A 17,630-nucleotide genomic window follows, 5' to 3' on the forward strand; every position below is an offset into this window, starting at 1 on the left:
CACGCCTGGGTTTCCACCCTTAACGATTTCTTCTCTTGAAGTGGAGCGTCACACTTCAGGAGGACTCTGTTAAACCACAGGTGACAGGTTATTGCGGTGGTTACTGCCTGGGTCCAAATCCTGGTGCTGTGTGACTTAGGGCAGGCCACTGGGGTATGGAGAACGCTCCCGCACACTAAGGCCACCAAGATTTCATCCTCTGTCTTTGTTGCTCATGTGCTGAATGACCGGAAGTGAGAGAGAGGCGACGTAATGGACAGGATTCGCGGCCTGCGTCACCTCCCTATATTTCTAGTGCAGCAAATTTAGATGAATAAAGCTACATGTTTTCTCCCCAAAAGCTCTTTAAAATCATTTTCAATACATATATAATAAAAAGTATCTAAAATGATTCTTTATCTAAGGAATCTCCTCATAGTACATGACTCTGATGTTAATTCAACAAATGTTTATTAATGTGCCAAGCACTGTTCTAGGAGTTACTATTATTATCATCATTAATAGAAATAGGACAAATAGTGTGACCGTCAGCTGTTAATACCTTCATATTTCTAGAATTGTCTATTAGGGCTCTGAGGGAGTGGGTCACCGGGCAGCTACATTTTGGGAGAGGATGGTTCTGATGCCAAGAACTATTAGCATGGAAGGCGGTTTAGGGAGTGCGAAGGCCGTACGGGGATATTGGAAGTCCGGAGGCAGGGACCAAGTGGGGGAAATCGATCTAGAAAAATGGAGTAGGAAGATGCCGAAGAAAAACTTCATTTGCTCGCAGTGAGGAGGGCCCATTCTAGTCATGGGTCTTCAGTTCCAAGAGAGGACAAACACTGATCAGGCACCCAAGTCATGAAACCATGGTGTGGACATTTCGCAGTGACCAGAGACCGAGCTGATACTCTCCATCCTTCTGGAAAGGGTCTCATTCATGACTCAGCTGCAGGCTGGTGCAGTGGGTGCAGTGGGGGTCCCGGGGAAGAGGTGGGACACCTTCCTGAAGCGCAAGGAGCACAGACTAGGGCAGGGGTCCCCAACCCCTGGGCCACACAGCAGGAGGTGAGCAGTGGGTGAGCAAGAGAAGCTTCATCTGTGTTTGCAGCCGCTCCCCAGAGCTAGCATCACCGCCTCAGCTCCACCTTACATCATCAGGCATTAGATTCTCATAGGAGCACTGATCCCTCGTGCTGAAAAGGTTGGGGACCGCTGGACTAAGGGACGAAAGGCAGGAACACCCCAGTTCTAGGTTTTTTTCCTTGGCTACAAAGTTTGGGATGCCAATTAGAGCTTGTAAGCCAGATTATCTAGGTGTATACACCTATTTCTGCTCCTTCCCCTCCACTCTTCTGTAGGACATTCCAGATCTCCCCCACCGGGCTAAGGCTCTAAGAGGAAGCGTCTTCTCACACTATCAAGCCAGCTGGGGACAGCCCCTTCTGAGGGGAGCACAGAGGGCAGCAGTGGTCAGCAGGAGGCTGTGAGGCAAGGAGGAACTCAGCCACAAAGACAAGTCTCATGACTATGGGCTAATATCTATCATGTGCTCACACGCTCCCTGGCCCATAGCGAGTGTGATATCAGTGTTTGTTAAATAAGTGACCCAGTTGTCTATCCCTGTCGATAAATTTTCTTCCTAGGGAAGATGGGCTTTATTTATTTTTTAAAGGAGGCGTTTCTGTACAACTGACACCCACCTAGGCTCTAATGGGGACACCATATCTCGGACAAGAGGCATTGTGCACAATTCATTCACTGGGCCAAAGAGTGTTTCTACTGCAGCATATTAGTAAGATGGCTAAGAAAATGCACTCAGATCATGAAATCACAATCTGGCAAGAAGAGGCCTCGGGAGTCTTGACAGGGATGCTCCTGAGCCCTTAAAAAGCTGTGCCTTGCAGTTGAGATTTTAGCACCCTGAGAAACGAATGCCAGCCTAACGGGGTGCATGCCAGCAAACAGACTCAATCAAATGCCTTTCACAGGCCGAACTAAATAAAAAATAAGACTTCATTTTTACAGTGCTTATCTGCTAGTATCTGAAGATAGGTTTCAGGAAAAAAATACAAATACTACAAATAAAGATCAGATCAAAATAACGGAAACAAAGACTCTGAAAGTAGAAGAGACTACAAAGCTTGGCGGAAACACACAGGTCCTGCCTCTCACCGGCTGTGAGGCCTCAGGCGTAGTCCTTAACCTGTTGGATGTGTTTGTTCTCTGTAGAATTCAGATAATAATATCTGGCTTGCCACACCACTGTGACATAAGGAAAATGCATGTGGAGCACAGAGTGCAGTGTACGTGGCTGGGATGTGATAGATACACTGTGGTTATCTGGGACACAGGCTTCTTATACAGTAAAGGGAGACAATACAGAAAAGCCTGAAGGAGCGAAGGAAAACGACCCAGAATCCGAAATCCACAAGTGCAATTAACAACAGCTAAACTCGTGCTGTTTTTTTTCCTTTCCGTTTGTTCTTTTAAGCATAAATATTGTACAATACGAAAATAATAGGGTCTGATTTTTCACAATTGTTTTTCTGAGTGTTTTCCAATGTCATCAATAATTCTTCAAAATAAAATTCCAATGGACTCGTAATATTTCATTGTATCATTGTAAAGTCACTTAGTTAACTTTCTCCGAATGTGAGACATCTTTTTGCCCAATTCCTTTGTCTGAAAAAGCGCTCATCTTGGTTTGAATCCAGGCCCTGGTGCCTGCTGACTGCTTCGGACACGGGCAGATCTCATTACTGCCGAGTCTCCGGATTGTCACCTGGAAATGGGGCCGAAGAGGATTTCTACCTGTGTTAGTTTCCTGGGGCTGCCAAAAAAATTACCCAAAACTGAGTGGCTTAAAATAACAGCAATTTATTCCCTCACTGTTTGGGATGTTAGAAACCCCAAATCAAGGTGTCAGCAGGGCCCTGCTCCCTCCGAAGGCTCTGGGAAAGAATCTTTCCTGCCTCTTTCTAGATTCTGGTTGTTGCCGAAATCCTCGGCTTCCTTGGCTTGTGACAGCATAACTCCAACCTCCGCCTCCTTTTTCCCTGTAACATAATCTCTCTGTCTTTATAAGGACACCAGTCACTGGATTTAACCCTGCCCCCAAGCCAATAGGACCCCATTTTAACATGGTTACATCTACAAAGACCGTATTTCAGAGACAGGGGGTTAGGATTCAACACATATATCTTTTGTGGGGATACAATCGAGTCTACAGCACCGTCTAACAGAGTAGTGAGGAAGAAGCGAGCCCACGCAAATCTGGGGTACTTTAAAGGTTTTAGGTCCAAAAGGCACTGGTTTTAGGAAGGAAGAGTTTCAAAGTATCACATCTCTTTGTGTTTGGGTGTTTGATCATGACTGTGGAGCAGCACACTGAGCTTGGGAGGCAAGACGGCAAAACCATACAGAAGAACCACGGTGCCCATACGCCCCAAAGCCTGACCAGTGGTCTTGCTGATTGACTGGCCTTCCAGCTCGCTCACCTGGGCAGCCCAAGCCAGTAAAAGAATCTGCATTAAGGGCTTCTCAAACAATCTCTGATTCCCTCTGCCTCCCCTCGGAATCCATTTCAGATTGATACTTTTACAAACTATAATAAAAATGAGTCCTTAAGAAACAGATCACAGCCATGCCAAACTATCATTGACGTCTATACAGGTTTACTCTCAATTCTTGCCCTCGTCTCATCATGGGCTCTAGCAAGCAGCTTGCAATGGGCAGTGGTCCTCAGACCACACTTAGAGACGCGCGGCTCGGCCGTGGCAGGGCCACTCCAGACCCAGACCTCCCCTCTTCCCGCTAACGGATTCCCAGCCTCCAGCCCCACTGGGGTGGGGGTAGTGCCTGGCAGGGAAAACAAACACACCTCCCACACCTGAGCCCCAGTGTTTACTTTGAGTTTGTTTTCCCACTGACTGACTTTCCTTTCAGTCTGGGCTTTCAAAACCACTTTCTGAGTGAATACAGGCCATCCCAGCAGTCCCAACACCACGGCTCATATGGAATGCATTTAGAAAGGGGAAAAAAAACTCAAACCGGGTGGTTATATGATTTTGAACTGGCTTGGACATGGCGTGGCTGGAATTTTAGAGCTGGCTTTTGTTTGCATTCGTCATGAAACATTTGTTATATGAGCTGCTGCTACTTGCTACCAAAGCAGCTGCTGCCGAGAAGCCTTCTCAATGGCTGCTTTTTCTCGTGGACGTTCGCTGACTGACGGCGTTCATGAGCCGAGGCCCTTGGCTCACCGGGCTTCGACGCCTTTACCACTATCCTTGCATTATGTTAGGGAAGTGACACATGACAGCACATGGAATGGAGACGCATGTTTTTGCCAAGTTGCACTGGAACGTCTCTTTGATGGTCGCGCCCTCTGCCTCTGATCACGAGCGTCTTTTTATCAGCTCTTATAATTTACATTCTCTTCCATCCGAGAGACCTGCAATAGGGCCCTGATTTGTCTTCGAGGTCATTTGAAAAACATCGTAGTTTGGAGCCTCATTATCTCAACAGCGTTCAGTAAAAACCCAAGGGAGTTAAATTAATAAATTGCCATTAAGGGATCTTATTTTTGTTTGTTTGTTTTGCTTTTGGAATTTGACTAGGACTCTTACACCAAGACGCAGATGCTACGGTGGCACCGTGGGAGCCCCATTCACGGCACGGCCGTGCAGACGACACGTGAAAGAAACCCGAATAACAGATCTCACTAAGAGCTATAAACATGAACAGGAACCTTAAAGCTCAGGTCGTTCGGACATTCCCAGCTAGATATAGCAGGCCGATTATACGCCTTCACCTCCTCTCCTTTGCAGACCTTCGCCAAAATGACAGTGAAGGGTAATAATTTTATAACAGATTGCAAGAGCACAAGGACAAAGAATCAAAGAAGGATGTCAGTGGAAGACAGATCTCAACCCATTTCCGGAAGGTGAAAAGCGGTTGGAGGAGTGCATTTGACATGGCGGAGCAGAAGCAGCACATCTGAAGTGTTGGCAGAGGGGGACCTGCATCGGGAGTGACAGCTCACCCTGCGGAACCCCTGAGGGACAGAGGGATGGCACCAGGTATCCCAGATAGAAAGCTGGGCATGAGGCAGGCAGTCTGGGTATGAGGTAGTTGGGTCCCGCATTCCCTCTACACCTGCCTGCAGTCAGGTATCTTGCAAGGCTTCTTTCCCCATCCTCCAGGGGCACCTGGAAGCAGGTAATCTTAGGGTTAATCTCCAAGTGGAGGCTACAGACTGATTTGCTAACCCAGAGGAGACAAAGGAGAGAGAGGGCTGAATTAAGAACGCTTAAGTGAATGATACAGTGAATGTGGACCTTCAGCTCCTGTGCCCACACCAGCATGTATGCCTTACTCCCTTACTCCCACCTCACTTCCCGTCCCCCAAGCAAATATCTGGGGAATTATTCAGTGGGGAAACTGGGTAAATTCCAGAGAGAAAAGAAAGGCCTATAATCACTAATAAATGTTTCTCCAGCAAACCTTCTATTGCTGCTTCATCATCCCAAAGAGAGTCCATTTGTCCGCAAACATCTCCCATCGTACAACACCTTCCATGAGCTCTTCAGGGTCTCACCCTCGCATGCAAATGCTGACAGAGATTACTGGAGGGAAGCCTTTGGACTAAAAAAGAGAGGCCCAAACCAACCAGAAAAGTAAAAAGAAGCCTTGAGCAAATAGAGATAATGTAGGCAATGGATGAAAACATTTTTTTAAATCTCTGTAATTTTCAGAGATTTAAGGCAATATCGCATCCAATAAATAAGAATGAGATAACATGTAAAATGAAAAAAAAAAGAGGATTCAAAAAAGAGTTATTAGAAAAAAGAAAATTCAATAGACTGACTAGAATACAAATTGAGGAACTCTTCCAGAGGGAAAACATTGAAGAGAGGAAAAAATAATAAAGCACATAAAAAGAATGAATCTACGGGTTCAAATACGTGACCCAAAGCATCCCGGAAATGAAACAGAGAAAACGGTGGTGATAAAATCATGAAATGACTTTTAAAAAAATTCCCAGAGATTAAAAAAACACTAGTTTTAAGCTTTTAAAAGTATCTACAGGACACTCAGCGCGCTGAGGTGGATTGCTGCAAAATTTCATACAAGGAATAAGGGAAAGACCCCAGAGAATGAGAGTGAGAAAGTCGGAGAAAAAGACGTGGAAAAACGTTATGCGCGTATGAAGAAATTCATCCCCAGCGAAGCTGGCAATCTGAGGAGACAGTAAAATACCCAGCTCTTAAAATATTCCACGACTCAAGGCATTTATCACCTCCCCTGCGGCTTTGATCAGGAAGCACCATGGGCATTTCTTGGAATAAAATGAGATATTAAATCAAGAAATGAGATTTATGGGATTCAGGAGACCAGGGATCCAACACAGAAACATGGCGAAGGGAAACTGCCCAAGGACAGTTAACGCAGGGAGCTTCGGAGTTAATCAGCCAGACCGAAGGAGGGAGTTAGAGCTCCAGGTGAGAAGGACAGAGGGGTCTTGGGAGGTGGGGGAATGGAATGGGTATTCTTACCTGATAATAACACTGAAAAAAATATCCAAAAGAATATCGACACCACAGATATAATAGCACATATGAAAAATTTAATGGGCATAAATGAATCTAAGCAAGTTAAAACAAACAAACAAACAAACAAAAACGAGCAACAGTTAATTCCAGGGAAAACAACAAGTTATGCAAGACATAGAACAAAATGACAGTGCTCTACTTGGACAGTCACGGTGACAGAGACAGGGATGATGCATCTAAAACATGAATGTCGCCATATTAGGAAGATTGGTGGTGGGGTGGGTGGGGGGGAGCAGAGGGTAGAGGTCAGGGTGTTGTTGGAATAAGAGAACTACAATAACGTCTCAACTAAATAAATCAAGAAACAGCAGCCTGTGCAAACTAGTTATAAATAGTGTAGCGATTATCGGAAGAAATTGCTAACCGTGTTGAAAGTGTTTGCCTTTGCAAAATCAGTCTTCACGATGGGAAAGGCTGGAATAGGAAACTGCTGCTTTTCATTATGTCTTTTAGTACTATCTGATTTTTAATTATATACACACATTACTTTGATACATAAAATATAGTTAGAAAACAGAGAGATAACCAAATCTGACCAGGCGACAGGAGTACCTGGGAGCACATGGTGAACGCGGGGGGAGGCGACACTCTCTAGTCAGAGTGTCTGAAACTCACACTGGATATGCAAAGTTTTCTAACTCTCGTCAGTGGGGAGTTATACTGGATTTCTCTATGGGTTTGCAAACAACGAAACACATGTGCTTCATGCAGCCCACAAGGAACCACACAAAACAGCAGTGTGCTGGGCACAGGTGTGTTTGGAGTTTTTCACTGTATGCTTTCACAGTCCAAAGCCATTTGCAAGATGTAAAAAGCAAGGACATTATCCGCTGATAAAAGCGTCTGAGGTATTAAAAAAAAATACAGACCAGGAAATGATATTTTTATTTGAAAAAGATTTAGCCGAACAAAAATAGAAGCTTCCATTGTAAAATGTTGAGTCATGCAAAATGGGTGAGGATTGCATTTCGCCCCGGCTGGGGGTCCATTTTATAAGCAAAGAATGTCAGAGAAGCCAGGCTGTGCGCCAAGGGCACAAAGACAGTTCTGAAATTCTTTGCCTGCTGCTCTTTCCACACCCCCGCATGGATTCTCGGGGGTGACAGGGACCCTGGCAGTCTGGGCCTGAAAAAGCAGGAGGATCACAGGGTTTGCATAAAGATCAACTATCTCCCCTGGGGTCAGGTCTCTTTGATCTTCTCTGCCCAAGCTTGAGAAGCATTTCAGCTTTGCAGAGTTATCAGGAAAGTCCAAAAATTGAAATCTGTGGTGACTAATTCTACCCTTAGTAATACTCTTACTCAATGCAAAGCATATTACTGTCAAGCTCAACTAAAAACTGTTCAAAGTAGAAGTGATTAAACTCTAAAGTAGAAGAAATGCACCTCTAAACACAGAAGAATGCCGGTACCTCCACCGCAGATATTATTAGTCAGCTTTTTGTTGGGAGAAATGAATCATATGAGAGCACAGTGCACACCCCCATTCCCGGCCACGCTGAGGGGGGGCACCCGAGGTTCTGTGGAGGATGAGGCTGGGACCTGGAACAGATCATTTCCCAGGGCACATGTGGTGGGAAGTGGGGGCTGGGGAAACTTCTGGAAGCGTGATCCCAAGGGCTCTGAGCAAAGGAGCCCAGAAAGACCCGAGGCAGCGTCTGGGGGTACGGCCAGCTTGTGTCTGGGTCAGGAGTGACTGGGAACAAGGGGAGTCCATGCCGGTGGGCAAAGCGGGGAATCTCGGCGGTCAGGCGAGGCAGTAGTTGGTGCCTGAGACGTGTGGTGGGACCCCAGTGGGACGCCAGCGGGACAGTGCAGGGCCGACCGGAGCCTAGAGCGGGGCTGGATCTTAGAAGAAAGCAAAAAGGAAGAAGTACAGGGACCTGGGGACCTGGCAGTACCCCTGACACTCTGTGAGGGAGTGAGGAATCCTTGGGTGGTGGCCGGGCTTGGCAGGGGGCAGGGGTACGGCGGGAGGGGGATGGTGGTGGGGGTGACACATAGCCCTCTAGCAACTGTGGCTTGGCCACTGGTGCTGGGATTGGTACGAGTGACTCAGTTCCAGCTCGTACCACAGAGAGAGCTGAGGCTGCTGAGACCTTTCCTGCTTTGGGCAGGGCTGTCTACGCAGCAGGGTGACTGAGCTGCGAGGAACTGGCTTCAAGAGGCAAGGTCAGCAGGCGAGGGCCCGTGAGGTACTTCTGAGCCTTCACAGCGCCATGCCTGAACTCATGTTATTGGTTTCTGCCTGAAATACCTCCTTCCACGTCCACCTTGTGAACAGCTATGCACCCTACAAGGCCCGGCACAGGTATCCCCACTAGAAAGCGCTCCCCCAGCCCTGTGTGTGATGGTCCCCAGGCTAGACTGTGCTTTATCTTTACATCACCTTCTCTGGGATTGGCTTATCGCAGGCACTTAAACATTTGCTTATGTGCTCGTCGAATTATTCTGATATTTTCAGATGATACCTGCTGTTTAAATATTAGTTTTCACAGAAGAGAAATGTTTTTTGGAACGTTATTACTAGGAAATCGATGTCTGTAAATGAAGTCCTATTTTTCAGTAAATCTTAGAGAATAACAGAGATGCTTTCTCCTGGAGGAGGGTTGATCCCAAGGCAAGAGACTATTAATAAGTGAGTGAAGAATACATTTAAAATAATATAATTCAAAGTAATTATTATTTCTAATAAAATAAACAATTATAGTTAAAATGGATCAAAAATATGTACGTTGTACTGCAATTTAAGTTTGCATAAGATCAATTAAACACGTCTAGAGGATGAATCTGTGGGAGGAGGTTACAGCTGTCAGTGAGTAGTTATAGAACTTCCTTCCAAAAATTTTTTCCTAAAAAAGTCATAAGCATTTAGGAGTTCATTAAAAGGGGTATTCATATTATATGTTAATTTAAACTATTTATTCAACAGCTACAGTTGGAACAGTTATATGCTTTCAGTTTTAATTTTTAGACACTATTTTAAATGTCTAGCACTGCTGTTCCCTACCCCTATCCTTGACCAAAAAGGTATCAGGTGCTGTCAAATGGGTCCACTTTCAAAATGATTTTCTTCCATGTGGATGACCACACACTGGCTGAAGACAGTGCTCTCTGATGATTTCTCAACTCACATTCCTTTGCAAACAAAATAATGCATAGATTTTATTTTTAAGCTCTTACCTTCTACTGCAATACATACGATGAGGGTTTAATACTCAATAACCTCTGAGTTAGTGATTAAATATGAAGAATCTTGAGAGGGTCACAGTTCCTGGTGTTTGTGGTGGTTCTGGGGACAGCAGCTTGAATGTCTGAGGTCACTTAGGACTTGGTAACTGGGCAAGTTTAACCTCTTTGAATCTTGGCTTCTTTTTTTGAAAATGAGACAAAGACTAGTTGTCTTCCTCACCTTCAGAGGCTGTGTGTAAGAATCGAATGAGATCTTCCATACAAAATGCTTTATAAACTGCAAATTGCTATGCAAATTATTATTATTTAGGAACTGTTAATGCGTTTGTGATCTAAGACTATTCACTCACATATGACTGCGGTGTAATAGGAGTTTAGTTGTTTGAATGTGAATGGATGTACCCACACACACAAACACACACACACACATGCACAATCCGGTACCAACATGATTAGACTCTGGCCTAGGATGTGGCTGCTGAAAAACGAATCTTTATGGAGAATACTGATAGTAGGTGAACAAATAGCAGAGTGGAGTCTACCTTTAGAAATAATAATTGAGTTATTTAGACAACTTTATTGGTGTCTGTAGATGGATAGACTAAAACCAACCATTGGTTTTATCTCTGGCAGGTTCCAGAATGTTTTTGAGCTTTGTTGTAGCCCCAAAGCAGTTGGAATAAGAAAGAAAATGAAAACGAAAGACGGCATCGGTTTAATCCTGACACTGCAGAATGATGGATTATTTTTATAAAACCAGGGTGGACAGTACACAGTAGTCTGCCCCTAGCCGAGGTTCCGCTTTCCATGGTTTCAGTACCATGCAGTCAACTGTGGTTGGAAAATATTAAATGGAAAACTCCAGAAATAAACAATGCATAAGTTCTAAATTGTCATACATCTCACAAGGGGCTAATATCTAAAATTTATAAAGAACTCAAACAACTCAACAGCAAAAAAAAAAAAAAACCCAAACGATCCGATTAAAAAATAGGCAGAAGACTTGAATAGGTATTTCTCCAAAGAGGAAATACAGATGGCCAACAGACATAAGAAAAGATGCTCGAGGTCACTAATAATCAGAGAAATGCAAATTAAAACCACAATGGGATATCACCTCACCCTTGTACACTGTTGGTGGCATATCACCCTTGTACACTGTTGGTGGCATTGCGAATTGGTACAGCTGCTCTGGAAAATAGTTTGGAGGTTCCTCAGAAAATTCAACATAGAACTGCCTTTTGACCCAAGAGTTGCGCTTCTGGGTATTCATCCAAAGAAAACCGAAACACTAGTTTGTAAAGATCTATGCACCCCTATGTTCACGGCGGCACTATTCACAATGGCCAAGATATGGAAGCAACCTAAGTGTCCCTTGATAGATGACTGGATAAAGAAGTTATGGTACATATATACAATGGAATATCACCCAGCTACAAAAAAATGAAATCTTACTATCTGCAATGACATAGATGGACCTAGAGGGTATTATGCTGAGTGAAATAAGTCAGAGAAAGATAAATACCATATGATTTCTCTTATATGCAAAATCTAAGGAACAAAAGAAATGAACCAACTAAACAAAAACAGACTCACAGATACAGAGAACAAATTGGTGATTGCCAGAGGGGAGGAGAGTTGGGGGACTGGGTGAAAAGGGTGAATGGATGAAAAAGTACAAATCAGTAGTTACAAAAGAATTCATAAGTTTTAAATTGTGCACTGTTCTCTGAAACGGGATGAAATCTCCTCCGCGCGGCCTGAGACATGAATTATCCCTTCGAACAGTGCATCCCTTCCATATACGCCCCCTTTTGTCATTCAGTAACCGTCTGGGTTGTCAGATCAGCTGTTGTAGTTTTATGGTACTTGTGGTCAAGCACCATAAAACTTATTTTCCTTAAGAATGGCCCCAGAGCTCAAGGGTAGTGATGCTGGCAACTCGGATATGCCAAAGAGAAGCAGTAAAGTGCTTCCTTTAAGTAAAAAAGTGAGTACAGTAAATAAGATATTTTGAGAGAGAGAGAGAGAGAGAGGGACAGTGAGACCACTTTCGCATAACTTTTTAAAAAGTATATTGTTACGATCATTCTATTTTATTATTATTGTTATTAATCTCTTACTGTGCCCAATTATAAACTAAACTTTATCATAGGTAAGTTTGTATACGAAAAAACATAGTATAGATAGCCAGTTTTGGGAGGACTAAGGGAGGACTAATGTATATTTTCTAAATACATACAAACTTATTTCACTGTCAGACTTCATCCTCCCTTCCCGCAATTAGCTCTCATATAATGCAGTTTGGGCTACTGCAACCGATTGTACTTGAAATCCTTTTGATATTCAGGATTTAATTTTTAGGCCCCAAATTGGGCCTTACTGTCCGTGTTTAAGCCTTCTGTGAACTGTCGGCAGACGCAAACTGTAATGGGAAAACACTGCACACTTCCTGGAGAAAGTGGAGAGACACTGCCACCTGCTGGACAAAGGTTAATGCACGGACAGCGTTCTGAAGTACGTAATTCTGCACGTGGAAAACAAACTAAAGGTTTTTCAAGCACTGAATCTTGGGTCTTACTTGAAATTAAAACTCCATTAAATCATCGGGTGCCCATCCTATATCTACTAAATAACACGGTCTATAATAGTCTGAAAAATTCAACATTCAGCACAAGTTAATTAATGGTAATTTGCCCCAATCCCATCTCAACAGTGGGGTTCATTTAAAGTTGAAATCTTAGCACCCTGATATTTCTGCTAAGAGTTCAGGCACAAAAAAAATATAATTAAAAAAACCCTAGTGATTTGGATGATGTATTTTCAAGCCCATAAGCCTGTCGGTGTAGTAACAATTGTTTCATTGGCCAGGATATAATTGTCCCCTCCTCTTAAGTCGGAAATACTACTTCCTAAAGGCATGTGATTTTGTAGTCATCGGTCAGCTGTAACTGGTGAAATAAGTCAAGGTTCATCTGTGTCCCTCTCATAGAAGTAGTTACAAGGGAGCCTGCAGTCTAAGTTTCTCCTAGATGCAGGCCCTGTCTCTCTCCTGTGATATGGTGAGTGGGCCAATAGCTCATTACTGAACCCTCACTATATGTTAATTAAGCTCTGGGCTAAGGGCTTTATATGGATTTGGTCAGCTATGTCTCCCAACAACCCTGTGAAGCAGTTTTTACTTCAGGTGGAGAGACTGAGGCTTAGAGGCGTTCCACTGGCCTCTGGTTATACAGTGGATGAGTGGAGGCGTGGCTTCAACATCTAGGCTGCTGACTCCAGAGCCTGTGCTCTAATCACGACATCCTGTCTTCTCAACAGAAGTGCATAAGGTATGGCAAGAAAGGGATGGACATCATGACCAGAGAGTCTGAGCTGGGATCCCTGCCTTGATCGCTTCGACATCATCAGTGTTAGGGAAGAACGGATTCTGAAGGAATAACCCTCCATCCGGGATTCTGTGGCGTCCTCTAGGTGGCGACAGCCTCCATAGCTAAAGCTGGGAGTCACGAAGGCAGTGGGGTTTTTTGAGGAGCGAGGGGTAAGCACCCTATAATTATGCTAAAAACAAAAGGTAGAAAGAGCAGCCATAAAACATTGTAGATGATCCTTTAGTATTATAATAATATAGACCTTAGAGATCATTCACCAAAAGCTGGACTTGCCCCAGGTCATGTGGGCAGAATCATAGCAGAAAGGGGACTGAAAGCCCAACTCCTAACCCGCGGTTCTTTCCTCAAAGAATGTCTGTTCTTTATGATACATAGGCCAAGCTTTAATCGTTTAGCGTTTGCCCGGACTCAGTCTGACATTTTATTGATAGATGAGAACTTGAATTTTTCTTGGAGAATACTATATTAAAATTTCTCTTCTACATATTTGCTACTATTTACTATGTTGATGCCTTCAGATTTTAATACTGCAAAGCAACTGAATTCAGAGAATACATCATTATACACCGAACGAGAAGTCTAAGTATCATTCATGCCAAGTAAAACAATAATATTTAAGTTTGTACACTATTTATAGTCATTGTTTACAAAAATATTTAAGTAAAAATTTTTTTAAAGAAACCAAAGCACCCAATTTATGAATGAAGTTAAATCCTCAAAATTAGTCATTTGTTTGGAAATACACATTTTTCTTTTGTAATAGTTGGTGGCCGGATTCTCAAGGCAGCCCACAAAAGTTTCATCAATCCGTACTGCGGCTCCAATGTTTACATTTATAATGAAAAGAGGTTGAAATGAATACTCATGTAATGCTAGTAATGGAAAATACTTAAAATACAAGAGAAAAGGATTAGATATATGAGGTTTCCGTTTCCTAAGAAGGAAGGTAAATGGGTTAATTCAGGTCATACAGTTCCATGTCTGGATGCTAGGTGGCGCTATTGAACTAGCACAGCTCAGTTATTTGCCCAGTGGAGGGTTCACAGGAAGGACGTTTATACAAGGACCATTCCCATCACAAACATTCACTGTCTTCAGTTTGCTTACTTATGTTGGCCTTTAACATCACTGTGATTTTAGCTCCCAAGGAAATTATGACTAAGAAAAATATTGATAGCTTGCAGCGTGTCAGTTTTTAAAATCTAAGGAGGAAAAAAAGCATTGACAGCTCAGAAGCATATGAGTTCTGTTCCTTACTTTCATAGCTTTGTGGATAACTATGGATCAGTCTCTCCAGTTTCATTTTTTTTGTGGGGGGGAGGGAGGAGGAGGTTGACTTCAGTTTATCATTTTTAAAAGGTAGGTCATGAACAAATGTACTCAAGATTAATTGATTAAAAATAAGACACATAGGTAAGACCAATGAGGCCATTCTCACCCAGTGAATCTGTTTAGGCCTTTGTTCCCCTTAACTCAGACTCACACCTGGGTGGTGTGGAGTTTACTGAGCGCTCACCTCCCCCTTCCTCCCCCCACCCCGATATTTGTCTCAGCATCAGCAACTGCCCCCTGGCTAGTAAGAAACACCTGAACATATTCTCTTGGTTACTCACTATGCTAAAATTTTCATTTTTATTTCATATTGAGTGCTCCCTATCATAAACTTCTTCTGAAGAATACAAATATTAATATAAAACAACTCTAAATTTTAAAAAATTAAAGACTAAATTTCTCAGGTATGTTTGGTAGGAGACAATTTACTGATTCAGTATAACTTCCCGCAAGAAATGGACAGGATGGGGTGGGGGCAAAAAGTCAATCAGTTATTTAGGGAAGAAGTTATTAACTTCTCTAAATGATAGGTTATTGGTATAAGTAGTACCGCCTGGAAAAAGTTAATACCATTCTAATCTAGAATAAGTGACAACCAATTTGAATGACAGATGTTACTGTTTTCACCAGCTCCCCACACAGTGATTACTATTCATGCTTTTATCAGTTATGAGACTGGTCTAAATATTTTTTGTGTTGCCGGAAGGGAGTTACTAAAATCTAGCACACACCTGCATTTTCTTAGATAATTTGTTTTAGATAACAGGACAAGCACCAAAGAAACAGCAGGTGGACTGTTTGCATTGTTAATCTACAAGGAGGAGTCACTAGGTGGCTCAGTGCCTTAGATTTGTCTTCTCTTTGTTTTCAATTCTTTTATAAAGCACAGGACCAATGATTTGAGTGTGCCCAAATTCATGGATTTCCATTAAAAATACACTGACAAGGAGGCTCTAAGGTGAATGACTCAAGTGACATGCTGTGGCCCTTCCTTTCACCTCCTTGACACCAGCTTGCTGGGTTTTGGCTACAAGAAAACAGTACAGGTGCCTAGTCTTTGCAGAGACCAAAATATATTGTGAAGCTGGCAAAGGGCGGATGCTCGTCTCCTGTCCCCTGCCTCAAGGGACATAGAGACTCCTTGGGACAGAGCAACTGTGGAGCTTCTTGGCCCTCAGTGTCGCCATAGAAGAATCTCTCAAGAAGTTGCCAAAGAGACCACAAAACACAGTGAAAGTTACTAAAGAATCACTCGAAGATTCATTTTGTTGTATACATGACATGTGGCAGCTGAAGAGTGATTCCAGGTGATATTCAAAAGATTTAACAACCAGTTCCGCTCAGAAACTGATTTTGAATGGTTGCCGATTGTCACAAGGGCCAGATTTCTGAAGACCCCGTGTGCTGTGAATTACCCCTTGCATTACTTCGTTGTTGGAGGAGGGGGTTAAGGGAACCCAGAGTGGCAGGTGCACTGGAGGGCAGAAGCTGAAGGCAGTATAGACATATTTCATGATTTTAACCACTAAAGCAGCTGGACTGTGTGAACTGGCCACATGTTGGCCCTGGGCTTATAGAAACCTCTCCTCCTACTACACAGGAGTATTAGACGTCCCTTATTCTCTCTGAAGCAAGAAGCCTCAGCGTATTAGTATACCTCTATGACATACTCAAAGGGAAAACAATTCTTAAATTTACAGGTGGAAAGACTGCAGCTGAAGGCGAAAGAGCTAACAGTAACTCAATTTTCAGAAATATGTTCTACTTTAATGAATATGCATACAGGTCATGGGACCAAGGCCCACGATTTCTGAGAAGTCATGTATTTAAGTAAAAAATTTGGGAAGTCAAGATGATATAACCTGAAAACAGCAAGTAAACAAGCTCTTCGGGGTATGCTTTTTATTTGTGGTTTATTTATATTTAAGAACAGCAAAGGTAAAAATGTCCTTATCTAAGTTCTCAGGCCCACACCCCCAAGACTGTCCTTTGGGGTGCCGGGCTTTGGCACCCTGGGCTCTGAAACCAGATCCCAAGATGGATGATGAGTGTGGTGTGGGTTCACTGCTACTCTTCCAAATGCTGGGACGAGAGCATGTTCATCTTATTTGACAACTATGTGTCTCCAGGATTAAGTCAAACTTTTATCTCATACTGCGTATCACACAGACATGTGGGTGCATGCGCGCACACCCACACACACCCACACCCACACCCACATCCCTCCCCGGCCACACACACGTTATACAACAAGATAAAGCCAAACAGGGGAAATAACAATAGTGTAAACCTTTTCATCAAAGGCATCTAACTTAGGATAAGACCCCTCTTTGCACAAAGACCAGAGGTTATCTTGTCTTATAGAACTAAAAACTTAGTCACAGCGGGGTTCTTTAAATTCTTTAAATTGCCTGTTGTTTACAGGGCAAAGGAAGACCTAGTTTCAAAAACCCACTGTGTAGGCTTTATTATGTTTCTGGCTATTGAGACCACATTTCCGGCTGAGGAGACACACCTGCAGGGCTCACCAGGGCTCTGGGTCAGGTTCCTGTGGGTAGGTACTCAGAATCTGTCTCTGAGCGAGGGTTGAGAGACTAAGGCAGCATCCACTAGCCAGCCATGTTCCTCCCTCAAATCACTGGGGTGTAGGGCTGCCTTATGGAACAGGGTCCAGGGCTCCTCTGGGATCCAGTGGACCTGGGCATTGGTACCTGCCAGTGACTCAGGTGTGGCGCGAGGTCCCTGCCTGACTGTGAAATGCGAGGCAGCAGGTTGCATTTGGGGAGCTTTGCAACTGCTCCTTATTTCTCCAAGGCAGAATGCTACCACCCCCCATTTCTGGTCGACAAAACAAAACAATAAACAGATTAGTGAACACATCTGCAAGGCTTGTTGTGGCAGCACTAGGTTAAGGAGGACAGGAAAGAAACAAACAATGCTGTTTGTCTTTCGGTATAAAATAACAATGAGAAAACTAAGTGACAGATTTCTGAAAGTGATTATATTCACGGTGACATTATGGGCAGCGGAATTGCTCTGCTGCATTCTCTCCCTTGTTTCTATCTGGAAATCGCTCCATTTGTCAGAATCAAACCATAATTGTATTTTCAATTTGC

General features: G+C 43.4%; 1 protein-coding gene across 2 annotated transcripts in view; it reads right to left on the minus strand.

The window, feature by feature from the left end:
* The window catches only part of UST (uronyl 2-sulfotransferase), a 257,699-nt gene that overhangs the window by 30,508 nt on the left and 209,561 nt on the right, over positions 1–17,630 (minus strand). The window lies entirely within an intron of this gene.

Source organism: Pteropus alecto, unplaced genomic scaffold (genome assembly GCF_000325575.1).
Source record: "Pteropus alecto unplaced genomic scaffold, ASM32557v1 scaffold185, whole genome shotgun sequence".
Classification (NCBI taxonomy): domain Eukaryota; kingdom Metazoa; phylum Chordata; class Mammalia; order Chiroptera; family Pteropodidae; genus Pteropus; species Pteropus alecto.